General features: G+C 42.0%; 1 protein-coding gene and 1 long non-coding RNA gene across 3 annotated transcripts in view; one reads left to right on the top strand and one right to left on the bottom strand.

Moving 5' to 3' along the window:
• FRMPD4 (FERM and PDZ domain containing 4) overlaps nt 1-27,542 on the top strand; it is a 474,706-nt gene that overhangs the window by 186,153 nt on the left and 261,011 nt on the right. The gene's annotated exons all lie outside the window — the stretch shown is intronic.
• Nucleotides 101-26,908, bottom strand: LOC115469192. Its single transcript, XR_003941969.1, has 3 exons — nt 26,850-26,908; nt 18,573-18,576; nt 101-135 (listed from the first exon to the last, which is right to left on the bottom strand). It is a non-coding gene; the product is annotated as an uncharacterized LOC115469192 (long non-coding RNA).

The raw sequence follows: 27,542 nt of genomic DNA, 5'->3' as shown, positions 1-27,542 counted from the left end.
TATCATTTACTCCAGCTCAATGGTTGGTGTTTGTGCTCACGCATAAAATAAAGGGACGTATTTGACTTGTGATTTTAATTTTTTATAACGAAAAGAACGTAAGAGTCATCATGCTGGCTCAGAGCAAAGTTCCATCTAGCCTAGTGTCCTGTTTCTAACAGTGGCCAATCCAAAAAGTAGCAAAATTCCATGCTATTTGCCCCAAGGGACAAGCAGTGGCTTTCTCTAGGTCTACCTTAATACAATTTATTGACTTAATCTCCAGCAATTTGTCAAAATCTTTTTTTAAAACCCAGCTACATTAGCAGCTCATACCCATCCTCTAGCAATGAGTTCCAGAGCTTAACTATGCATTGAGTGAAAAAATATTTCTCCATTTCATATGTATTACTATATAACTTCATAGCAAGGTCTGTAGTCCTTTTACTTTGTGAAAACATAAACAATCAATTCAAGTTTACCCATGCTGCTCCACTCAAGATTTTATAGACCTCAATCATATCATCTTTTCTCAAACTGAAGAGTTCTAATCTCTTTAGCCTGTCCTCAGCTGAGAGGGTTTTTACCCCCTTAAGCATTTTGGCTGCCCTTCTCTGCACCTTTTCTACTTCTATTATATCTTTTTGAGATGCAGCAACCACAATTGCACACAATACTCAAGGTGAAGTCTTACCATAGAGCGATACAAAGACATTATGATATTCTTTGTCTTATTTTCTATTCCTTTCCTAAAAATTCCTACATCCTATTTGCTTCTTTGGCTCTGCTGCACACTGAGCAGACGATTTCAATGTATGGCCCACCATGACACCTAGATGTTTTTCTTGGGAGTTAACTCCGAATGTGGAAGCTAGCATCAGGTAGCTATGATTTGCATTATTTTCCCAAGGTACATCACTTAGTACTTGTCTACATTAATTTTCATCTGCCATTTGGATGCCCAGTCTTCCAGCCTTGCTTTGATCCTCCTGCAATTTCTTACAGTCCATATGTGATTTAACAACTTTGAATAATTTTATGCCATTTGCAAATTTGATCATTTCGCTCATTGTTTCCTTTTCCAGATCATTTATAAATATGTTAAAAAGCACCAGCTCCAATACAGATCCTTGGGATACTCTGCTATTCCCCTTCCTCCATTGAAAGATGTGTCAATTTAACTCTACTATTTTTCATCTTTTAACCAGTTCCCAATCCACAACAGGCCATCGCCTTCTATCCCATGGTTTTTAATTGTCTCAGGAGTATCTCATGAGGGACTTTGCCAAAAGCTTCCTGAAAATCCAGATACACTATCAATTGGGTCACCTAACCCACAAGTTTATTCATGCCTTAAAATAAAATGTAGCAGATAGGTGAGGGAAAACTTCCCTTAGCAAAATCCATGTTGACTTTGTCCCAGTAAACCATATTTATCTATACTGGTAATTTTTGAAGCAGATAGATGTCTCAAAATGACCAAAAGTATGTTCATCTGCCACAAACGTCTAAAATGCAATTTTCAAAAAGGCAGAATTTGGATGTTTTCTACTGAGGTTATCCATATAACAAGGGGATCACGTTATGGATGTGTTTTGGGTAGGACTAGGGCAGGCCCAAAATTAGAACATCTTTCAGCGATAATGGGACAGGAAGACAGGTCCAAGTCTATAAAGTACATTGTACCTATTTCAATCACATTCTAATAAAAACAAAAATGATGCTCTGAATGACCAGCTGACCACTTGATAGATTAAGGCTTGGCCCCTCCTTAATCCCCTTGTGGATGCTATCCCCCTCCCACCCTGCTAAGAACTGAAACTGAAAGAGGATACCAGGCACTATGACAGCATAAGATATTATGGGCATATACCCAACAGAGCATCAAGAGCTCCCAGGAGTAGCCTAGTGGTCAGTGCATTGGACTGTGAACAACGAGATCCAGGTCTAAATCCCACTCCACCTAGTACATTTGTGGTGAACATTGTGAGCACTCCAAAACCACCAAATTACCTATTGTACCTACATATAGGAGACACCTGCAGGGTGGAAGGTGATTGTAATGTTGTACAATTAGGTACAGTAGGTTTTATTCTATTCCTGGAGGGCTCACAATACAAAGTAAAAGAGTTATAGTGCGAATTGTACCTGGGCGCCATTGTTTAAAGTCTACGGCAATCACCACTAGGCTGCTCCTTTGATCTGCAGGGACGTCTATGTGGCCAGTTATCTCAAAATGATACCAGACAGATGTTATTGTACTACTACTACTACTACTCAACATTTCTAAAGCCCTACCAGACTTATGCAGCGCTGTACAGTCAAACACGAAGAGAGACAGTCCCTGCTCAAAAGAGCTTACAATCTAAAGGTGCCTGTTTTCTGGCGTATATAAGTTGTACATGTCAGTTTGAAATATGGCTTTTCCTTTTAGATGTCTTCTGTGCAAATACGTCCATCTTAGAGCCATTTTCAAAAAGGAAACCCAGACATTTTTCCTGTTTGAAAATACCTCTAAGATGGACTTTTCTTTTGGACATAATGAGCTAAACATCTCAATTCTGACATGGATATTTTTTTCGAAAATGCCCCTCTATGTGTTCAATAATTTTGTTCTTTATAATAGTCTCTACCATTGTGCCCTGCACTATCATCAGGCTCACTGGTCTGTAGTGATCACCCCAGAATCCTTTTTACATTGGCTACTTTCCAATCTTCAGGTACCATAGATTATGTTAATGATAGGTTACAGATTACTAATAGTAGAACTGTAGGTTTTTTTTTTTATGTTCTCCAACTTTTAAAACTTAACAGTAACTTCCATGGCATACTAACAATATAAAATCTTATCAACAGAGGTATAACAACTTAAAGTGTCTTCAGCTGAGCGAATAAATCCAATGGTTTCCACAGTTTCACCTTTCTTTACACAATTATTCTTTGCTGCATTTTTATTGTTTATGTATCAGACAGACTGAATTCCACCACATATTGAAATCTAAAACTGTATTATCTTTCCAAATGAGCAAAGCTAACAAAATATTAAGCAGCCTTGCCTGTACATCTGACAGATCTGATTGTACAGCTAAATCTCTCCAAATAACTATTTTATAAGAAAGCTGATCTCAAATAGGTAGTATCTGACATATTCAGGACCAAACTGATTGCCAAAAAGACTGAAGACAAGAGCACGCAAAAAAACATATATTTACAAGTCCAACAAACTATATCTTTATTCTGTGGAATTTTGAACATCTTTACAGGAGTCTATATACCAGTGCTAGAAAGTGACCAGTGCCGTGATTAGCAAGTGGGTTTGCCGTGTGTTTCAGCCACTTTCTAGCGTGGCTGAAAAATGGCCACAGTCGTTTTTATTTTTAAATGGCCATGTGGTAGTTTTTCCATTAGGGCATGGCCATTAACGCCAGGAGCCCTTACTGCTACCTGTTTAGGAGGCGGTAAGGACTCACGCTCTACTCCTGCACTAATCAGGTAGTGTGCGGTAATGTGCCTGCTACCCAATTAGTGCAGGCACACCTACTCCCTGCCCTCAGACATGCCTCCCATGGCAAAAAATAAAAAAATATTTTTTACCATAGGTGTAGCATGTGTTTATGGCCAAACTATCGTAGGACACCTCAGCACGTACCGTGTAGTGGCATTTTACTGTACAGTAGGCCTGCTTTAAGCCTATTGCGCCTTAGTAAAAGGGCCACTCAATGAGGCTCCAAAGATAAGCTGACACAGTATGGGGTGAACCAAAATTGTTCCCTAAGTCCAGGTCAAGTTTATCTTTAAGTTCCATTTCCCATAGTTGAACACAATCCATCAGTAGAGCATCTGTTTGTGTCCTAAGTTGTATACAGTATTTTGATAACAAGAGAAAGGGCATCCAAAGAACAGGAAAAAAAAAAGCTGAGCCAAAAAAAGCACAATAGACTTCTAAGAGTGGGTTGACAGCCACATTTTATTAATGGACTTGAAACAGGCCATGTTTTAGCAGTATGCCTGCATCATACATATATATACAAGCTTATGAAGCTTATAAAACAACTAGTAAAAAAGGCCCATTTATGTATGAAAGGAAACGGACACTAGCAAGGTTTTCCTCCCCCCCCTCGCTCTCTCCCTCTGTCCCCTCCAAGTCTCATGGCCCCTTTCCTCCCCTCCGATTTCCATGCTTCCTCCCTCCCTCTGTCACTCTCCTTCACTCTGTCCTCCCTCCCAGTTCCAGTCCCCTCTCCCTCCCTCCCTCCCCCATCCCCCAATCAGCACGTCACCCCCCTCCAAAATTGCCAAACCCCTCTCCCCCTCTTTTACCGGGGTCCCAGCGGCAGCATTGAAAAGTGAGCAGGCTCAGCGAGTCTGCTGCATTCCCTTCTCTTCGCTCTGACTCTGGTCCTGCCCTCATTTCCTGTTTCCACAAGGGCGGGACCACAGTCAGAGCTCAGAGGGAAGAGTAGGCGGGACCACAGGAACAGCTGAAACAGAGGCAGGTTCGGGACGGCAGTTCATGAGGGTGGCAGTCTCGTCGGCTGCTTGGTTTTTTGAGGGCGTTGCTGTTTGTTTTTTTTTTATGGAGGGTGGCGGGGTTCAGGAGGGCGACTCGTTAGTCTGGTCAGCGTTTTTGTTTTTTTTGAGGAGTACGGCAGGTTCGGGACGGTGCTCCATGAGGGTGGCGGTCTCGTCGGCTGCTTGGTTTTTTGAGGGCAGTTAGTGTGTGCGGGAGGTTCAGGAGGTTGGCAGCCAGTCTCGAGCCTTTTTTTTCGCGTGCCACTTCATTGGATTCGATCCCCAGTGTGGGATGTATGACGTCAGTGTTATCTACCGCACGTAGCAGACCACCTCCGAGGGACCCACGGTTCCAGGCAGCGTTAGAACATTGGAGGTGAGAATTATTATATAGGATATTTAAAATAAACAAAATGCTTACGGATAGAAAAAATTATAAATAACATTTAAATTAAAAAACATGCAACTGAAAATCTTAATAAGATGAAATCTTGATCAAATTAAGGTAAACATGCAAATTAGGCTTGCTTTTCTGACGTGAAAACTCAAATGATTAGTAGATAATGATGAATAGTATAAAAATGTAGTAAATATGAAATTACTATCAATGTCAGTAATACAGTCTAGATAATGTCCTCTGTTCTTTTAATATCAGCGAGCAATGACACCACTTATAAAAGTAAGAGCTAAAGAAGACAAATAATTTTCAAATGTGAGGTGAAAGCTGATTGATAAAAATAATAATGGGGTCCAAATCTGAAGCCAAAACAGTGGAGATGACAATGAACAGCTTGTTACTTCAAAGTCTTTATTGCTCAATCCTCTAAAGACTCGACACAGGCCACCATAGACCCACCTGTAACTTTATACTAAAGCTGCAGGGCATATTCCAGTTAGCAAAACCAAAACCTGTCACCATTAACTATAAATAGTACAACAAAATAATATGTGCTTATGCAGAAATGGGTGATGTGCCCGCCGCCAAGACACCACAAGTACTCTTAAACTCCAGTAACAGGCAATGGAGTCCTTTTAATAAAAGACTCTAGTGCCACATTACATAAAATAAAATTCTGGGACACATCTTGTCTCAATAGGGTCTAGATGAGTGATAATAAAACTATGATATATTGACACTCATTTTCAAAGCATATGAACATTTCAAAAGGCCAAAATGGACATCCATGTTCTTGAAACGTCCAAATCAAGATTTTGCAAAGGCAGGATAGGGATATCCAATATTGCAGCACATCCAAATAGCAAGGGGGCATGTTCTGGGCATGTTTTGGACGGGACTAGGGAGGACCTGAAATCTGGACCACCAACAGCAATTATCGCAGGAGAAGAAACATCCATGTCTATAAAGAGGAACATCCTTATTTAGATCTGGTACTTGGAATGTCCAGGTTATAGAAAGGGGCTCTGATTGAGAAGCTTTCCACTGGAAGGATTAAGGCACGACACCTCCTTAATCCCCAAGTGGTTGCTGTCACCCTCCCTCTCCCCTGAAAGTGAAATAGGAAGGGAGGGGGGGGGGGGGTACCAGGCTGTATGACAACTACAGGTTTTATAAGTATTCTTAAGAGAGAAGAAAGTTGGTCTGAGGAGTAGTCTAGTGGTTAGTGCAGGGGACTGTAAAGCAAGGGATCCAGGTTCAAATCCTCTTTCATCTCTTTTTTTTATTATTATGAGTCTTCCAGAAACAGAAAAATATGTACTGTATTATACTACTAAATATATAAGGGGCTCTTTTACTAAGGTGCACCTAAACATGGCCTGCGCTGGTGTAGGCACGTGTTTTGGGCGCATGCAGGTCATTTTTTCAGCACGCCTGGAACAAAAGGCATTTTTTGTGGCCAAAAATGGACGTGCAGCAAAATTAAAACCAGCGCACCCGTTGACTTAGCCGTAAGGTTTCATGTGCTAACCGGGCGGTAAGCTGCCAGCGTGCATAAACTGCCAATTACCGCGTGTTTTGGACGTACGTCAAAAATGGAATTACTGCCTAGGGCACGCAGTAGCCGGACGGTAGTTCCAATTTGACACACGTTGGCCCCTATGTGCCTTAGTCAAAGGGCCCCTAAGTCACCTGCCAGCCTGAAGGCTATGGAAGTGGTGTACATTCAGGTGCAATAGGAATTTATATGTTCCCAGAGGTCTCACAATTACTACTACTACTACTACTACTACTATTTAGCATTTCTATAGCGCTACAAGGCATACGCAGCGCTGTACAAACATAGAAGAAAGACAGTCCCTGCTCAAAGAGCTTACAATCTAATAGACAAAAAATAAATAAAGTAAGCAAATCAAATCAATTAATGTGAACGGGAAGGAAGAGAGGAGGGTAGGTGGAGGCGAGTGGTTACAAGTGGTTACGAGTCAAAAGCAATGTTAAAGAGGTGGGTTTTCAGTCTAGATTTAAAGGTGGCCAAGGATGGGGCAAGACGTAGGGACTCAGGAAGTTTATTCCAGGCGTAGGGTGCAGCGAGACAGAAGGCGCGAAGTCTGGAGTTGGCAGTAGTGGAGAAGGGAACAGATAAGAAGGATTTATCCATGGAGCGGAGTGCACGGGAAGGGGTGTAGGGAAGGACAAGTGTGGAGAGATACTGGGAAGCAGCAGAGTGAACACATTTATAGGTTAGTAGAAGAAGTTTGAACAGGATGCGAAAACGGATAGGGAGCCAGTGAAGGGTCTTGAGGAGAGGGGTAGTATGAGTAAAGCGACCCTGGCGGAAGATGAGACGGGCAGCAGAGTTTTGAACCGACTGGAGAGGGGAGAGGTGACTAAGTGGGAGGCCAGCAAGAAGCAGATTGCAGTAGTCTAAACGAGAGGTGACAAGAGTGTGGATGAGGGTTTTGGTAGAGTGCTCGGAAAGAAAGGGGCGGATTTTACGGATGTTGTAAAGAAAGAAACGACAGGTCTTGGCGGTCTGCTGGATATGAGCAGAGAAGGAGAGAGAAGAGTCAAAGATGACCCCAAGGTTTCGAGCTGAGGAGACAGTTAAAGTGGGCTTTGAACCTGGGTCCCTTGGTTTACAATCCACTGCACTAACCACTAGGCTGACTCTCTGCTCTACATGGACATCTGTGTAGAAACAAACACAGCAGATCGAAAGGAGGTACAAAAATGAATCTTTATTGATGAAACACAAACCAAAATAACGCCCAACGTAGGCCGTGTTTTGCCCACATAAGAGCTGCATCGGGGCTAATGTGGTGTACATGAAACTCTCCAACACCCAAAATATATCAATAACTTCTTCAATAGGGCACTATGTTAATTTTTTTAAAAACAGCAAATTAATGGCACCTGTCAAAACGCTCTCCAGGAGATGACTGTGTTAGTCAATTACCGCACCAGCAGCCACTAGCACGGCTTTGTAAAAGGGGGAGTTAGTCTCTCTGCTATGGTCTTGTGTTCTCTGAGTGTCCCTTTTTACTCCTTAATGATCTAATAGGTCAATTGTCCATCTCATAGGCTTCCTGCTTCTAATGAAACTAAAAAAGGTTTTGAATCTTTGACTCTGTGGCAAACTTGTATTCTCTTTTATCCTTCCTTATCAAAGTTTTGCATCTAACTTACTACTACTATTACTTATCATTTCTATATTGCTACTAGATATACACAGCATTGTACACATTAACAAGCAATGATTGACACTAATTAGCTTTAATTAGTAATTACAGGCACAAGCGTATTCTATAACATGATGATCATAAATTTCAAGTCGTACAGTTGCAAATGGGGCTTGACCATGGGCATGGAATGGGCTGGTCGTGGGCATTTCTAAAATCTATGTGTGTTGTTATAGAGTACAGCTGGTCTGTGCCTAATTTAGGCGTCAGCATTTACACCAAGTTTTACTTGGCGTAACTGCCTGTGACTAACATTTAGTCGTTCAGATGGGCACTTAGCATGTTCTATCAACTGCACAGAAATTTAGGTGTATTCCAAAAAGTATGCCTATATTTAGGCATACTTTATAGAATATGCCTAGGTGTATTTGGAGGGGGGGGGGGAAGCTGATTTTTTTAGGTGTGATATATAGAATCTAGCCCCATATAGAGGTACTTTTGATGTCCCTACTGGGCTCACAATCTAAGGCTATTCTTTTGGTACCTGGGGAAATGGAGGAGTAAGAGGTTTGCCCAGAGTCACTAGGAGCTGTAGTGGGAATTGTTAAACTGTTCGTGAGCCCTTGTGCCTAGGCCGGGGCTTAGGAAAGACCTTGGCCAAAGCCTAGGGTAGACCAAACAGGCGCTAAGCAAACCCAAGGCCACAAAGCCCCGCACACTCAGGACAATCCACTAGCACCATCAGAAAAGGAAGATAGACCACTCAGGCAGGCCTCACAGCCGAACGGGAACCCACTCTTACAGACTCCAAGCGTATGGGCCTCACGGCTGAACTGGAACCGAGTCATATACTAGGGAAGGGAAAAAGAACGAGGGGTCCCAAAAGGGACTGGAGCACATGCAACACACACAGCTGTAGCTAGTGACACAAAGGAAGGGCGACAGACAAAAAGCTGGCAGGTACAGACTACGACCAGAGGAAGAGAATGCAAACAAAGGCTACACAGAAACACAGGTAGCAGAGGCAAAGCCCACAGGGAAAAAAGGAAAGCCAAGGACAGAATGGGACACAGACTCTACAAGAGCGAAGCTCTACAGGAATACTCTAGGCTGTACCATACAGCACTCAAATACACTAGGCTGTGCCACACAGCACTCAAAGGAAAAGGGAAGCCACTCATAGGAACACTCTAGGCTGTATCATACAACACTCAAGTGTAAAGGGAAGCCACTTATAGGAATACACAAGGCTGTGCTACACAGCACTCAAGGGTCAAGGGAATCTACTCACAAGAATACACAAGGCTGGCCATACAGGACTCAAAGGTAAAGGAAAAAGTCAAATAACAGACACTAGAGACAAAAGGGAAAACAATCAAACAGGGAAAGCTGCCTTTATATACACTAATCAGATAAGGAGCAAAGCTCACAAGAATCAGGAGACAAACACAGCAGACAAAGAGTTAAAGCAGGCTAAAGGGAAGGGCTGCTTTAACACACAAGTCAGGAAGAAGCAGGGCTTACATTGCAGTCAAAGGTTTAAAACTAACAAAGGAGACAAACAAACAATGTTCTTACCAGAACTCAGCAGAACATAGAGACAGAGCAAACAGAGCACCCACAGCTGCATGGAATCAAGATAATCAAGGAAAGCAGATAGGCTAGGGAAACAATCAAGCATACGCTGGGAACAACCAGTACACAGAGAAGCTACAAGCAACAAGAAGAGTAAGCAAACTCCAACAGATGCACAGTGTGCTGCTAGCACAGACAGAGAGAGGGAAAGAGGCTCAGCTGACAGGAATCAATGCTAAAGCATAGACTGGAGGGAGAGGTAGGTTTAAATAGATGTGACTTCTGACGTCTGCTGCCTCAGACCAGGGGCGTATCTGCTATGGGGCCACAGGGGCCTGGCCCCCGCAGATTTGCCCCTGGACCCCCCCTACTGATGACACTCTCAACCCCCCTCCTCCTGCCATCACTCCGCTGTCGCACCTCACCTCCCTTTGCTGGCGGGGGACCCGAACCCCTGCCAGCCAAAGTCTCCGTCCTTCCTTCGTTTGGGTTTGGTGGTTTCTGACGTCCTGCACGCACGCACGTACAACGTGCAGCGTGCAGGACGTCAGAAACCACCAAGCTCAAATGAAGGAAGGAAGGAAGGACGGAGACTTTGGCTGGCAGGGGTTCGGGTCCCCCGCCAGCAAAGGGAGGTGAGGTACGACGGCGGAGTGACGGCGGGAGGAGGGGGGGTTCAAAGTAGTTGGAGCTGTCTTCCGCGAGAGGGGGAAGGTTTAAAGTAGTCGGGCGGGCGGGTGGGGTGGTGGTGGTGGCGTTGTTGTCGTCTTCATCTTCGTCTTCAGCGGGGGGGGGGGGGGGGGGGGCTAAAATGTGCCCCCTCTCCTCGGCTCTGGCCCCCCCTACCATTGAAGTTCAGCTACGCCCCTGCCTCAGACATCAGCTCAATCCTTAACAGGCCAATCAGAAGCAAGTCCCAGTCATTCCCCTGCCAATCTTAGCAGAATCATAACAGGAATCAAACCCAGCTCCCTCAGATTGCAGCTTACTGTACTAACCATTAGTCTACTCCTCCACTTGCCCAGTGCTTATGCTAATTCCTGTTTGTTTGTTTTTCAGTTCAGATCATTTTTCCATTATTTTGGCTCTGTTAGCCTCCTTCACCTCACCTTTTAACTATGCCAGCTGTCATTTGGCATTTCTTCCACTTTTTTTGAAAAAAATATACAGTATGAGATACTTCTGGTCTGGACTTCCATGATGATATTTTTAAACAATATCCATGCATGATTTCAACTCTTAACTTTTGCAGCTGCTTCTTAGCAGTTTTTAGCAATTTCCTCATTTTATCATAGTTGCCTTCTTCAAAGTAAAATGCTGACATGGTAGAGCTCCAATTAAATTTGATCATGTTATGATCTCCATAGGAGCCAACTTTTTAAAATGATTGAAGGTGCTAAACCCAATGGAAATTACCCCTCCCTGGACACTGTCAAGGAGTTTGCTCAATTTTGGGGGTGCTCAAGCTCCCACAGCACTGACTCCTATGATGATCACTATTGCCAAATGGACCCAACACCGTCAAGTCCTTCGTTCCACTAAGGACTAGATCTAAGATAGATCCTCTACTTGTCAGTTCTTCAACCAGCTGCTTCATAAAGCAGTCATTTATTTCACCTAGGAACTTTACCTCCCTAACATTTCCTGATGTGACATTTATTCAGTCAGTACTGGGATAATTAAAATCACTCAGTATTATAGTGTTGTCAAATATGTTAGCTTCTCTAATTGCTGTTAACATTTCATTATCAGTCTGTTCATTGTGGCTAGGCAGATGGTGGTATAACCACACCAATGTTCTCTTTCCCTCCACATATGGAATTTCTATCCATAAGAGTTCCAAATCTGTTTCCTGCTAAATTCTTTCTACTGTTACTCAGTTCCATATTTAACATATAATTTGTACTCTACTATCACATTATCACATTGGTTATCCTCCTTCCAACAGTTGTCAGAGATGAAGAGGTAAATTACATCTACCTCTTCATTTCACTCTTCTATCTTATTTTTTTAGGCTTCTATCATGTGTTTACAGACATTTCAAAGTGTGTGTTTTTTTTGTGTGTCTACAACCAGCTTAGCAGTTGATAGAGATAATTTTCAATCTCTACTCTCTGTCTACGCTTACTTTTGCCTTTATTGCAACTGCTCTATCAGGATGCCCTAACTTCCCTGTTTTGATAGTATTCCTCACAGATACCTACTCCATCAGAGCTGGTTAATGGGCTCCCTAGGTAAACCTTCAGCCTTGCACCTCCACTTATATTTCATGCCCTTAGTCTGCAGCCCCCTTCCCTACAAGATTTTGATAATTAAAGTCAATAATCAGGAGCAGGTTAAATATATACTGAGGGTTCTTTAAATTTATATGGATGTTAGGACCTACTATTTTGCTTTGACTATTTTCAAGGATTATTTTCCTAGGAGAATTATACCTACACTTGGAAAATGATGCAGACACCAATGTCCATAACGTCAAATCATTCCTGAAGGACTGCAAACTAACTACATTCTATGAGTGTGCAACTCATGAAAAAGGCCATATGTTAGACTTCATGACTTCGTATTCTAATAGCTTGATTAGTTCATTCAACAGGAAGCCAGTACTATGGTTTGACCACTTTCAATTGAATTTCACCATCTGTATGTCAAGCTCAACCAGACACAAGTCATCCAAACTCATCTCCACCAGAGGTAAAATCAACAAGGCCATTTTCTGGTCTGACCTAACAGATTCCCTCACTACCACATCTCCTACACATGGTGCTGGGGCATCAAGGTGAAAGCCATACTAGACAAAATAGCTTCATTTACCACTAAAAAGGCCAAGACATCCAGAAATTTGCCATGGTTTACGGAGGAACTATCAATCCTAAAAAAGGAATGCTGACGCCTTGAAAAACAATGGAGAAAGAACAAAGATGCTACTGATAAATTCAAATGGAAGTCAGCCTTCTGATGCTACAAAAAGAAGGTAGCTGACTCAAAACGCCAAAAGTATAACAGCCTAATAGGTCAAGTTGATCTTGACAACAAAAAGCTTTTCTCCTTAGTTAAAACACTAGCTTCCACTAATAAGGATGAACATTCACAGAAAACATATCCCACCACCCAAGACCTAGCTGATCATTTCTCCAATAAAATCCTCCAAATTAGGCCTGAACTATCTAAAGCTACACCAGCAAAGTAAAATAGTCCAACCCGTAGCTCATCCTTAATTGCCAGAGATTCTACAACCTAAGGACTCAAAACTGCCCAAAACTGGGAATCTTTCAACCAATAACAGTTGAGAACGTAAGATCAATGATGTTGAAATGTTCCCGAGCCAACTACTCCCTGGATCAATGCCCAAAACACCTACTCAAATCCATCCCTATGGAAGCAGTAAACTGGCTACTCTGTAATCTCAATGAGTTGTTAAAAACTGGCTCTCTTATGGGCAAAATTGTTCTCATTCCACTAATGAAGGGATCTGGGCTAGACATAACATCACCTGCAAACTACCATCTAGTAGCAAGCATACCCCTTCTTACTAAACTATTAGAAACCTACATTAGTAAACATTTCTATTTATATCTGGAAAAATTTTCTGTTTTACACTGGTCACAATTTGGCTTCAGATCGTCACATAGTATGGAAACATTGCTGCTAACAACATATGTCAAACAACATCTATGCAGAAGTCCTCTATGTCTCATTCTCCTATTCCCTTATCCATTTTAGCATCATTCCAACTCCAAGCTGTAGTCTCTCTTACTAAAATTCTCAAATCAATGAAAATTACCTCATGCTCATTAGAATCCTTTCCCTCACATTGGATAAAAGTACCAGAATTGGATCTAATTCCAAAAATCTTTCTTCCTATCAATCAGAGTCTATCATCTGGTCAAGTACCCACATGTTGGAAAACAGCTCTAATTCGCCCATCTCAAAAAACACATAATTGGACCCCCAATTACCAGAACAGGGTCCTCTTAAAGATTTGTTTAATAAATCCTTGGAGACAGGAGAGGTTCCGAGGGATTGGAGAATGGCGGAGGTGGTCCCTCTTCACAAAAGTGGGGATAGGGAAGAAGCTGGAAACTACAGGCCGGTAAGCCTCACTTCGGTTATTGGAAAAGTAATGGAAGCCATGCTGAAGGAAAGGATAGTGAATTTCCTGGAAGCCAATAAGTTGCAAGATCCGAGACAACATGGTTTCACCAAAGGGAAGTCGTGCCAAACGAATCTCATTGAATTCTTTGACTGGGTGACGGGAGAATTAAATCAAGGACGTGCTATGGACGTCATCTACTTAGATTTCAGCAAGGCTTTTGACACGGTTCCCCACAGGAGGCTCTTGAATAAACTAGAAGGGCTGAAGATAGGACCCGAAGTGGTGAACTGGATTAGGAACTGGTTGACGGGCAGACGCCAGAGGGTGGTAGTGAATGGAGTTCGCTCAGAGGAGGGAAAGGTGAGTAGTGGAGTGCCTCAGGGATCGGTGCTGGGGCCCATTCTGTTCAATATATTTGTGAGTGACATTGCCGAAGGGTTACAAGGTAAAGTTTGCCTTTTTGCGGATGACACCAAGATTTCCAACAGAGTGGACACCCCGGAGGGAGTGGAAAACATGAAAAAAGATCTGAAGAAGCTGGAAAAATGGTCTAACGTTTGGCAATTAAAATTCAATGCGAAGAAATGCAAAGTGATGCACTTAGGGAGTAGAAATCCAAGGGAGGCGTATGTGTTAGGTGGGGAGAGCCTGATAGTCACGGACGGGGAGAGGGATCTTGGGGTGATAGTATCTGAGGACCTAAAGGCTATGAAACAGTGCGACAAGGCGGTGGCCGTAGCGAGAAGGTTGCTAGGCTGTATAGAGAGAGGTGTGACCAGCAGAAAAAAGGAGGTTTTAATGCCCCTGTATAAGACGTTGGTGAGGCCCCACCTGGAGTATTGTGTTCAGTTTTGGAGGCCGTACCTTGCGAAGGATGTTAAAAAAATGGAAGCGGTACAAAGAAAAGCTACGAGAATGGTATGGGAGTTGCGTTCCAAGACGTATGAAGAGAGACTTGCTGACCTGAACATGTATACTCTGGAGGAAAGGAGGAACAGGGGTGATATGATACAGACGTTCAAATATTTGAAAGGTATTAATCCGCAAACGAATCTTTTCCGGAGAGGGGAAGGCGGTAGAACGAGAGGACATGAAATGAGATTGAAGGGGGGCAGACTCAGGAAAGATGTCAGGAAGTATTTCTTCACGGAGAGGGTGGTGAACGCTTGGAATGCCCTCCCGCGGGAGGTGGTGGAGATGAAAACGGTAACGGAATTCAAGCATGCGTGGGACAGGCATAAAGGAATCCTGTGCAGAAGGAATGGATCCACAGAAGCTTAGCTGAAATTGGGTGGCGGGGGGGAGAGGGGTTGGTGGTTGAGAGGCTAGGATGGGGGAGGGCAGACTTATACGGGGTCTGTGCCGGAGCCGGTGATGGGAGGCGGGACTGGTGGTTGGGAGGCGAGAAATACTGCTGCACAGACTTATATGGTCTGTGCCCTGAAAAAGACAGGTACAAATCAAGGTAAGGTATACACATGAGTTTATTGTGGGCAGACTAGATGGACCGTGCAGATCTTTTTCTGCCGTCATCTACTATGTTACTATGTTACTATGTTACTATCCAGTTTCTAATCTTTCTTTCTTATCAAAACTCTTTAAAAAAATAGTTCATTCTCAAGTATCATCTTTTATAGAAAAAAAACTCTTGCACACCCTAAACATTCTGTTTTCAGATCTCACTTTAGTACTGAAACTTTTAACTGCCATACTTAGTGAAATCCATTCTCATCTTGATAAACATAATATAGTTTTGGCCATTTCACTTGATCTATCTGCAGCTTTTGACTTGGTTGAGCACTCTCTTCTACTTTCTGGTCTCATGGTGTTAGGTATGTCTGGTACAGTTCTTGCTTGGTTCGCATTTTTCCTAATGAATCATTCTTTTCAGGTTCAAATGGATTCTTCTTCCTCCACTAATCACTTACTGGGATGTGGGTACCACAGGGTTCTATTCTTTCACCTCTTCTTTTTAACTTTTTCCTTAGCCCATTGGCAACTCTTATTCAAAATTTTGGGATATCTTTCCATTTCTATGCGGATAACATTCTGCTTATCTATCCCACTACTCCTTTGTCTCCATCTATTAAACCACTTCAGGATTGCCTTACACTTATTTCTGATTGACTTTCCTGCCAGAGATTAGTCTTAAACAAAGAAAAGACTGTAACAGGCTGATTCACTGGTGGCATCCCCCCACCTTCCTTACCCTTAACACTTTTGGGTCACACTCTATATCCGGTAACCTCTTTCCGCTATCTTGGTGTCACTCTTGACTCCCAGTTGACTTTCTCTCAACAAGTCTCTGGAGTATGTAAAACAGGTTTCTTTATTCTTCAACAACTTCAAGATATTTTGACTTTGACACTTTTCATGCCTTGATTCTGTCCCTCCTTAATACAAGACTCAACTACTGCAATATTTACCTCAGTTGTTCATGTACACTCCTTAAGAAACTTCAGGCACTCCGGAATATTGCTATCAAATTACTTCATCACACTCAAAAATATGATCATGTTACTCCACTCTTCACAAAATCCAGTTGGCTTCCTGTTGAACAATGAACTATTTTTAAGACACTCACCCTTGCTTTCAAAGCTTACTGTATGGGCCATCTGTCTTACCTATCAAATCTTACTATCCTTTACTCCCCCACATATCTTCTCTGATCTCTAAATGATCACTGGTTATGTCTCCCTAGTTCCTGCTTCGCTCAGTTGGAATCTACTAGGCATAAGGCTCCATTTCAATGGAACCCTATGCCACTTCTTATTCATGTAGAACCGTCATTTAAGAAATTTAAAACAGCTCTTAAAACATGATTATTTCACAAAGCATTTCATCCAACTTAAGGCTTACAAGTCTCAAGCACAGTTTCCTACAATACCCTCCCTTGCTTCCCTTTCCATGAGAGAATGCCTGGATCTGAACTGAGGGTTGTGTTATTGCTGTCCTATAATTTTATTGGCGTTCTTTTCTATTTCTTTTGTTCTTTTGATTTTAGACCTGTACACTACTGTGATCTGCAAGTTAGCTAACGGCAGTATAACAAATGTAAATAAACTGTAAACTATGTCATCCCTTGCCTCAATACACCTGAGACTTAATGAACTACTATTATCCTATGCAGATGACATCCTGCATCTCTTACCAGTGACAACATCAAAGATAGAGTCCTTCCAGACCAAGGAGGAAAATGCCTCAAGAATAAACCCCTCCCTCTAATGTAGATGGGATGGGGGCTACGAATTCATCATCATTGGCACTCCAAAAACCTCCTTATTTTCTAGATACTTATTAACATTTTTTCTCAGTATTAAACAATGAACTACTCTGCCCAGTAGGCTATAAAGTTTTACTTAACTTAGGCAGGCTACAGACTTTCTCCTCCCAGACCGTGATTCAACTGTGGTCAACAGGTCCCGTTTCACATTACGCTGCTTCAGGACCACAGCATTTCAAACAAACAATTCAACGGTCAAATATCATTCAGGTCATAGTGCCGAACCTCCCACCCTCGAGGAAATAGGAAGTTATGTCAGAGGGCGGGACACAGTGAGGGAAGGGCCGACGACGAGGCGATTTTCTTCTTTTTACAGCAGCGCTGCAGATGCGAGGCGCCACGCTGGGGTGGATGGAGCTGGAACCTGGTTGGCAGGTGGGGACTGCGTCAGGGGGGGAGGCGGTTCCATGCCAAAGGGGGGGTGTGGTTGGATGGAGCGGAGCACCCCCCACCCGTTGACACCAGGGGCGGACCGCCCCCACCGCTCTGCCCTTGCTACGCCACTGCTCTGAACTGCTGACTAAGATCGCTTTGCTATGTCTGGTCCAGTCTAACAGACTGAAACAACAACTGATGCTAGCATCAGCATTCCAAAAGACAATTAGAAATCAGAGGATTTTCAGCTCTCTATTCCCCATTCTTGGAGTCAAAATATGAAACTCTCTACCTACTCCCATCAGAACAGAAAATAGGAAGAAGCTAAAAAACCTTTCTCTTCCCAAAGACAGCATCATAACAATCCATCATGACTTCTACCTCCTAGTATCATCCATTATCCTTTCCTTAATGTTTTTAGTCTCATGCATTAATCCAATGGTCTGTAATGTTTCTCAAACCTCACACTAACACTGTTTGCTTTTGTCTCACCTAGAATGTAAGCTGCACTGAACCCTGGAAAGGGGATGTTAGCGATACACAAGAACTGATTTGAATTGAAATTTTTTTTTTGCTCCTCCCAAGAAATTGCTGTCCTGCGTGACTGCACAGTCATGCTTGGTGATTGGGCCAGCCCTGTCCAAAAATGTAAGTGTCTGCATCCAAGCATGTGCATATATTCTATGCATTTATTATTTATTAGAACTTTCTAGACCACCTTATCTAACGCACAGGACTAGGTGGTGTATAAAATGTGGGATACAAATGCAATAAATAAATAAATAAACTAACAAATTCATTAAAGAAAAAGAAAGGAATGCTATTAATCATATAGGAAAGAAAGCCCGAGCATTTGTCAGCTATAAAAAGAATATTAGCAGACAAACAATTAAAAACTCAGTAAATAAACCAATTTAACCTAACCAGATTGCTTATAAAGTGGCAGTCCCACTGCTCAACCCACAAAGAGTTCACTAAAAACTAGGCTGAATAAATGGGGTTTCAATGGTAGCTTGAATTTCCTATAGAACGTTTCAGATTGGAGCGCCAGACGAAAATGGTTCCAAAGTGCTGAAGCGAAAGAGAAAAAAAAACATTGGAACATGTAGATTCATGTCATGCAAAAAATGGAGCTGGTAAAACTAGATATGGTAATTTAGGGGCCCTTTTTACCAAGCTGCAGTAAAAGGGGCCCTCTGTTAGTGGCAGCGAATGTTTTTGACGCGTGGTGAAGCCCCTTTTACCACAGAGGGTAAAAAGGCCTAAAAAGAATGGCCATGCAGGAAGTGCGCACTTGCCACATTGCCATTTCAGGAGGGAAAACTTACCGCCACCCATTGAGGTGGCGGTAAGGCCTCCTGCGCTAAACCCGCTGGTAACAGGGCAGAGCGCAGCACTGCCAGATTACCGCTGCTGGAGTGGTAAAAATATGGAAATAAATTTCTGTAGCACTGGAAATGGCATGTGCTGGGGACAGAATTACTGCCAGACTACTGCAGTAGCCTAGTGGTAGTTCCAGACTGGCGCACGACAAGCCTATTGCCATGCACCAAACCTTTAGTAAAAAGGCCCCATAATGATCAAAGTATAGGAGAAGGCATATAGGGACCCTTTTATAAAGCCCAACGCAGGCTTACCACATGCTGTTCTGAAACTATCGCTGGCCCAATGTGGCTGCCAGCGTTGTCTGATTCCAACATGCACCATTTCTGGTGCGCCAGAAAAAATATTTTTAATAGCGCTGCGTTAACCCCGCGGTAATCTGGCATCGCCATGCGCTGCCCGATTACCTCCGGGTTACCATAGAAGCCATTACCGCTACCTCAGTGGGTGGCAGTAAGTGATTCCCGCCACATGGCCACGCGATAAGAGTACTCTTACCACATGGCCATTTTTTTTTGGGGGGGGGAGGATATTTTACCTGCTGCAGTGAAAAGGGCCCTAATGCATGGTAAAAATAGCCCCTGATGCTACCACAGGGCCCTTTTCCCCCACCTTGGTAAAAAGGACCCCATAAAGAATTGTGAGATAGATCTGAAAGCTAACCAAATGTAGTGCTGTAAACGTTACCGGGTTAAAAAAAACGCTGCTGCCATTGTTTTCAGTCTGGTGGCATTAGCGTCTAGTACGAAGGCATTATGTAAGCGGAATCCAGGTTTCTTTTGGATGATTACTTTTTGTTCACTGTTTTACATTGAGTGACATTTGTTGTTTCTTTGTAGTTGTTTAAAGTTAGACCAGGTAATCCCCACATAAATAACATTGCAATAATCCAAACATGAAATAAGAAGGTCCTGGATGATGGAATGTAAAGTAGCAACTTCAAATAATTTCCTAACTGATCTGGGTTTCCAGAGGATGAAGAGTCCAGCCTTCATAACACTTCATAATACTTGCATATATTGCAAATCTGCCTCTGTCCCACCCAAATTATGTCCATGGGCATGCTCGCAAGCAGATCAAATAAAAGTTGTTGTTATCTTACAGGCAGAGCTACCTTTTAGATATGAATACCCATGCATAATTTTATAAAATCTTGATTTTCCACATGTAAATTGTGTATTATACATGGAAAAGGCTTTATGAATTTATCTTCAACTTTATGCAATACCTATTCAATCAACTCTAATTATTAAAATTTAGATCAAAAGATAGAAAAATGGATGGCTTTTAGGGTTTTTTTTAATGAAGCAGGGTGTACTCCGATATGTCGCAGGCCCTTTTGGAATCTTTATTCAGTGCAATTTTTTTTCAGTTGAATCATGCCTCATCTCATTAAGATAGACATGAATTTAATGAAAAGAACCTCCATGCTTAAACTACTGCTTATCCCAGATTAATGAGATGCTGAATTGAGTGGAACAAGTGTGCCCTGAGGAATTATAGCTATATTTCTTAAAGTGTTAGAACTAATTTCATTTTTGAACAAGAAACTTCACTTCTTATCTGCCTTGAATCAGATTTAAAGCACAAGTTTGAAAGTAATCCTGTGCGCACAATGTTTAACTGTGAAAACTAGAACTGGCTTAATCATAAGGCAGATGATACAATCACCTAGGGAGGCAGCATTTTGGATATGGCAAACAGCAACTGCAAAGCAAAACAGTAGGTCATGACAACTGGACAACTCAAAGAACCATCAGTTTATACATTTATTTTTTGTCTATTTATTTAATTCTCACATGTAATAATCCCCAAGGTAATTTAGGTAACATATAACATAAAATACACACTTGACAAGACATACTATTCAAAACCAAAATATATACAATACATTCCACCTAACCCATACAAACTATATATAAAACCTAAAGTCAAAACTCTACATAAAATCACCCACAAAGAAAAAAAAAAGAATAAAATTACAATATGAATCTTGCCCTATCAATTCTCAAAAACCTTATTTTGCGACTTGACCCCTAGAATTATGTTCCATCGTTCAGCTAGAAGTCAGGCAATGCCATTCTGAAGATGGGTAATGACAAGACAAGAATAACTGGGGATTGCTCCTGTCCCCCATTAGACAACCAGAGTTTGAAGGTAGTCTTTAGTGTTGGTGGTAGGGAAGGGGGGTTCATAAGGTCATGGTGCCTTGCTAGAAAGGTGATGGGGCAAGGGTGAAGGCAGCCCTTTATTGGCCTCTTTGTAATTTCTGATTTAATTACTGGACTACAGGGAGGGGGAACATAGCAAATGGTGACCACCACTAGGTCACTAGGGATGGCTTACTGTTATGGTGTGAGAGGAATTCCTTTTTAAAATTTAAGCTATTTGGCCTATTTAAAAATAGCAGGCCTGGGATGGAGTCTTGTCATCATGGAGGAGATTCCATATATGGTACCTAAAAATTTGGTGCTGAAATCAGTACTAAGTGTATTCTATAATCAGCGCCTAGATTTAGAATACACTTAGTTGATATCTCAGCTCCTAAAACAGCATCCATTTACACTACTGAAGATGTGGCGTAAATCCCAGCACATAGATTTACATGCACTGGGCCATATTCTATACTATGAGTGTAAATTTTGGAACGCCCACAATACACCCATTTCCCAACAATAAACATGCCCCTTTATGCCTGTGCGCATTAGAAGTTCGGAGCACTTTGTTACAGAATACGCTTAGTGAGTTGTATGCGTAAATTATAATCAGTGCCAATTAGTGCTCATTATTGCTTGTTAAGAGCTGTTGTCAAAGCTGATTAACTTGTTAAGCCAATTAAGTTACACGCCTTGTTTTCGAATCTCTCTAGGCATGCTATATAGAATCCGGGGGCGTATGCATGATGTTCATGGCTGCAATAACTCAGGAATACCCTTGCACATAATTTACAACCTGGTGGCTCTCAAGTACTGCAATTTGGTAGTGAGAGCAGCATTCCTATGCAGGGAAGGGATCAGGGTAGAACTCTACCTGGAAGATTAGCTAATCCAAGCCAATTCAGAGGAGGACATAAAGAAGGCCACACATAGGTCTTGGAGGGTCTTAGCTGGATAGTGAACTGTGGCAAAGGCAATCTGGTTCTATCCAGGTGTCTGAAGTATCTGGAGCATGTTTCAATACTACAATTGAAAAGGTTTTCCAAACCCAGGACAGGATGAACAGGCTACAGTCATAGTGGCTTCAAGTGTCTAGGATTACCTACAGTTCTAGGGTCCATGTTGGTGACTCTGGAGTTGGTTCCTTGGGGCCTCTGCAGCAGGCTCTGCTGTCCAGGTGGTCACCATGGTTGCAGGTGCTCTATACTCAGTTGCTTCTGTAGGCAGCAGTCAAGAGAGTGCTCACATGATAGTGATCCCTCACCATCTGTTCAAGGGTGTGAACCTGGAATTCCTCCCAGCTGGATGTTGGTCATGACCAATGCCAGACGTTTGGGCTGGGAAGTTCACCGTTAGGGTCAAGTGATGTAGGGCCTTTGGTCGCATCAGGAAACCTCTTTTTAAATTAACTCTTACTTTAATCTTATTTTTCACATATAACATCAAACATCCTCTTTCTTTCATATTCTGTCCTTCCTAAATAAACTATAGCCCAGTATGTAGACATGTAGACATGTATACCACATCTTTGCGAGTGCCACTAAATCCAGGTTAGCCTTCCACATCATAGATTTTTCCCATACTATGGGTATTAGTATGCATAGCTTTCTAGATGGTACCCATTTGATCCATTTCAATAAGGTTGTTTAATGTACTTACATGAGGGCTTTGTCCACCTATTACCAACAATCCCAGTTTAAAGCTCTCTTTAGTATGTTAGCTAATGAGTTCCAAGAAAATACCTCACCCCTTTTTCAATAGGTGGATACCATTTCTGCTCAATAGCTCTTGGAACATCTGGTAGGAGAACTAGAGACCTGAGAGGTAATGAGAGGGAGTCAGGCTGAAAGTTTTCCTGTGAAGTCATTGGGTGAAGTCTGCGTGAAAAACAGCATTGCACTGTACTGCAACAGCATTTTTCCTTGGTAGACAGTTTGTGCCTTTCTACAGACCACCTTTGAGTAGTGCAATCAGCCTAGTATAGCATTAAACTCAGTGCATTTAGGGTCTATTTCTAAATGCTCTAATCTACATTAATTAATTTTTTTCTAAAGGTTTGATTGTGCAATTGCAATCACTTCAGTGTCTTGTATACCTTTCTCTAGTTTCCCATTTTCTAGATTATTTATTTCTTTCTTGCATTTGTATCCCACATTTTCCCACCTATTTGCAGGCTCAATGTGGCTTACATTATGCCGTAGTGGTGATCGCCATTATCGGAATGAGAAATACAGAGTGGTATTGCATTAAAGTTCATAAGTGACCGAGTACTTTAAGCAGTCAGGTATAGAGAGTTCATTTCCGGATGGAGAAATAAAGTGGTATTGCGTTAAAGTTCAATGGTGACAGAGTAAATTAAGCAATCCAGTATCGGGGGTTCAGTTTTGTCCAGTTCTGGCATAAGTTTTGTTATCTGGAATTTAGGATAGATCATTGTGGTATGCCTTTTTGAACAGGTTGGTTTTTAGTGATCAGACTGTTGTAAGGGCTTGGGGGAATGGGCAGGAGATAGGGAAGCCTTGTGGGGCCATTTATGATGGTCCATTTGGAAGGGTTACCTGTGTGTATGTAAAAAGTATTTTCATATATGTAAATGGTCCTAGGCATTATCCTGTGATTTTACAAAATCTTCTCCCCTGTGGCCACTGTGCTAAATTCATTACTTTATACAGCTGCCAAGTTATCCATTCCAGGAGGGAAACTTCTTGGATAGTCCTGGATTTGTGCCAACCTCATCATGTTGCATTATGGGACCTGCAGCACTGATTTCAATGGGTAGAAAATACTGCACTGCTTTGGGATGGAAGTTTAAGACCAGGACCAGCCAAAAAGTATCCCTCCTGGAATAGGAAATCTGGCAGCTCTGTATTTACATTATTTACATCTCCCATAGATGCCAAGTTACCCATTTTCCAGGCTGGAGACTTTTTTCCTAGTCCTGGTTTTAAACTTATATCCCAAAGCATTGTGGGATTTGTAGTGCCTGATCCTGCACATTGAAATCAGTACTATAAGTCCCATAATAGATGGGGTGGCCAAATACCAGAACTGCTCCAAAATCTACTTCTTGGAACTGGATAACTTGACATCTCTGATCGCTACTGATATAACAAGTTCCAAAAGGGAGATGTTTTGGCCAGTCCTTTTAATATTCTCACAGTTCTGGAAAGAGTCTTACCCTCTTGTATTATTCTCTCAATCTTGATTTACTATAGTGTTTTGAATTTTATATCCCAAATAAGCATGGCATTTGCAGTTCCTGATTCTACCCATTGAAATCAGTGCTGCAGGTCTCATAATGCCTCAGAAGGAGGTGTCAGAAGTCCAGGACTGGCCTAAAATCTCTCTCCCAGAGCTGGGTAACTTTGCAGTTCTGTATGAATGGAGTAATAACTAGATGAAAAAGGAAATGAATGAAATGAATTTGCCTAGTGTGTTAACATAAATATTTTTACCTAATGCTGTTCCTTTAAAGGGAATTAGGCAATATACTGTCTGCACACACAAGACCATTGTCCCAACTGAAATACTATATTAACAGATAAACCAAGATGGTAGCTGTCTTCGGGTTAACCTACTGTAACTGACTAACACATCACCACATGATGCAGCATATTGAATGAGCTATTTTTCTACCTAATACTCTTTGCTATCCTATGCTTTTCTATGAAAGAGCAATGTTTAAAATACTCCAAATAAAATCTGCAGCTGTTCAATTAAATTTAGCCAAAGCAACAGGGATTTAGCTCACCAGGTAAAGGCACACTGGCTGTATGGTCATTACTTCAGGATGTCATACTCCTCCAGCCAAAACAAATTCTGTTTAATTTTTACACATCATTGGGCTTGCAGAAATGAAATAAAGATGGAGAAAGGAGGGGGGAGGGAGGGGAGAGCATTGATGACTGCTAATGAATCTCACAGCTTTGGGGAATATTTTTCTTGACAAGGGAAGTAATTAGCTGAAATGACAAACAGAAAAATGGCAGGGAGACGTGTAGCTATTTTCAACCCCCTGGGACTACTGCAGCATTCCATAATTCAACACCAAGGAAAGATTTTGGACATCATCTTGAGGCAGGGGACATCGAAGCATATTTATTTACCAATTTTAGAAGAATCTTGGCAATATCTTTCATCCTGGCAAGGTGCTGCCACACAAGTGCTTCATGGTAGAATAGTAATACCCCTGATCAGGAACTAAACTGCTGTCAGTTCCAATCCTGCATGCTAATGAATTATTTCTTTCCTATTCATTCCTGTTGAAATGAAAAGGGACTCTGAAACCAAGGGCAAAAACGACATTGTACATTATTACACCCAATTCCCTTGGGCGGTAATAAATCGCAACTAGCTTGAGACAAATTGCAACTGCTTTGAATACAGGGGTGGACACAGAAATCCCCAGACATGTAGATATATCTGCTAAATGCATAATTAGAAATGATGGAGATAGATACATTCATTTTTCTTTTCTTTCTAGATGTGTATGAGGCCAGTGCTAGCAAACTCCATTTACATCTCGCATTCTTTTCTGCTCTCCCTCATCTTTATTGATTCACTGCCAGCCTCTTCCTTGTCACCTTTCTCCCTCTGCCTGACCTTCAGTGATGTCACCACAGTCTACTCAGACACTTCCATTACACTGTAGTATATCATGATTGAGGGACCTAATGCAAGAGTGTAAGGCTATTTCCAATACTGTGGGAATTTTACAAGGTGTTATGAAACATATATGAGAGATTGAAATACTATTCAGCAAGACTGAGCCATAGAATGAGATTCATTCCTTGCCATGATGTGTGCCCCTTCTAACACAGGTTGGAGACATTGCCCATGTAGACAGGGCTAGTTTTAAGTGAGAAGATTCATAGTGCACATAAAAATTTAATGTTATGCTCTGGTATGTGAAAGAAAGCTAAGTTTTATTATTTTATAAAGAAGACTACAACATCTGCACAATACAGACACCATCACAGTTTCTATATGCAAAATGAGTGTTTAAAATCAAAGAAGCAAGCTGGCTCCAGATTTTCCAGACAGGTTGATCCAGTCCTGGTTTTACCCCCAACTGCATGGAGGAACTTGTAGTTCTGATTCCTCATTCCAGTTGTTCTAAACCTATCCTGGGGCATCCCTAGCCAGTTGGGTTTTCTGGATATCCAAAATGAGATAAACTTGCAAAAATGGAGGCCATGTATTCAAACCCTGCCTCATGCACAGGCAGCTCCTTGTGACTCTGGGCAAGTCACTTAACCCTCCATTGCCCGCCGCATTGAGCCTGCCATGAGTGGGAAAGCGCGGGGTACAAATGTAACAAAAATAAAAAAATAAAATTCATTGCAGATATCCTGAAAACCCAACTGGCTGAGTGATCCCTCAAGACAGGTTTGAGAACCACTTCTACTACTACTACTACTACTTATCATTTCTATAGCGCTACTAGACGTACGCAGCGCTGTACACTTGAACATGAAAAGACAGTCCCTGCTCAACAGAGCTTACAATCTAATTAGGACAGAGAAACAGGACAAATACTGTCAGTCAGGCCTCACATTTACACCTGCCACACATTAGGTAAGTAATTGCACCTATATTTTGGCACATAATTGCTGACTTACACTAGATTCAATAACACATTAGATGCACAATTTGGTGTTATAAAATACTAGCTTAGTGCTTAGATTTTGGGCACTTAATTTAAAACTGCCTTCATAGCGGCAATATCAGCCACTACAGGGATAATCTGTGTTTACATTATATCAGCTGAATGTCATTAGTAAAGTAAACTATCTAATATCTCTACAGTGGCTGAATGTCACCACTATCTGGATAGCAGCTGGCAGTCAACACATTGCAGCTATAAGAACTTAAGAATAGCCATACTGGATCAGACCAATGGTCCATCTACCCCAGTATCCTGCTTCCAGCAGTGGCCAATCCAGTTCACAAGTACCTGGCAGAAACCCAAACAGTAGCAACATTCCATGCACTTCCCTACTGTACTACCTAAGACCATATTTCTCAACCCTCTCCTAGAGGGACATCTAGCCAATTGGGTTTTCAGGATCACCATAATGAGTGTGCATGGCATCAATTTGAATATCTATCTCATGTATATTCATTGTGGTACACCTGAAAACCCAGCAGGCTAGGTGTGCTTCCTGAAGAGGGTTGAGAAGCCCTCAACCATTATTTATTTATTTGGATTTGCTCACACCTTCTTCAGTCATAGCTCAAGGCGAGTTACATTCAGGTACACTGGATATATGCACAGTGGCTGAATACTTTCACTACACATATACCAGTCAATATTTAGCCTATGGCGGTCAATGTTTTTTTAAATTGTGATGCTGTGGGCAGAATTAGCCCTTTATATTCAATGCTGGGCCATGTCTGGGCACCAGCATTGAATATCTGGCTAATTCTTTATGTGCTAGCCACCAGAAGTTATGCAGGTCCAAACCATTATTCAGCCAGGACCCCGCATAAGACATTTATGTGGGCCCTAGCTGAATATCGGCTGGGACCTTCATAAGGGATGAAAGTACCCTCACTTCCTCTAATTACTCCTCCCTCCCTTGTGACCTCTCCCTCCCTCCTA

This window comes from Microcaecilia unicolor, chromosome 4 (assembly GCF_901765095.1).
Source record: "Microcaecilia unicolor chromosome 4, aMicUni1.1, whole genome shotgun sequence".
Taxonomy (NCBI): domain Eukaryota; kingdom Metazoa; phylum Chordata; class Amphibia; order Gymnophiona; family Siphonopidae; genus Microcaecilia; species Microcaecilia unicolor.
This window is presented reverse-complemented; position numbering and strand designations above follow the sequence as displayed.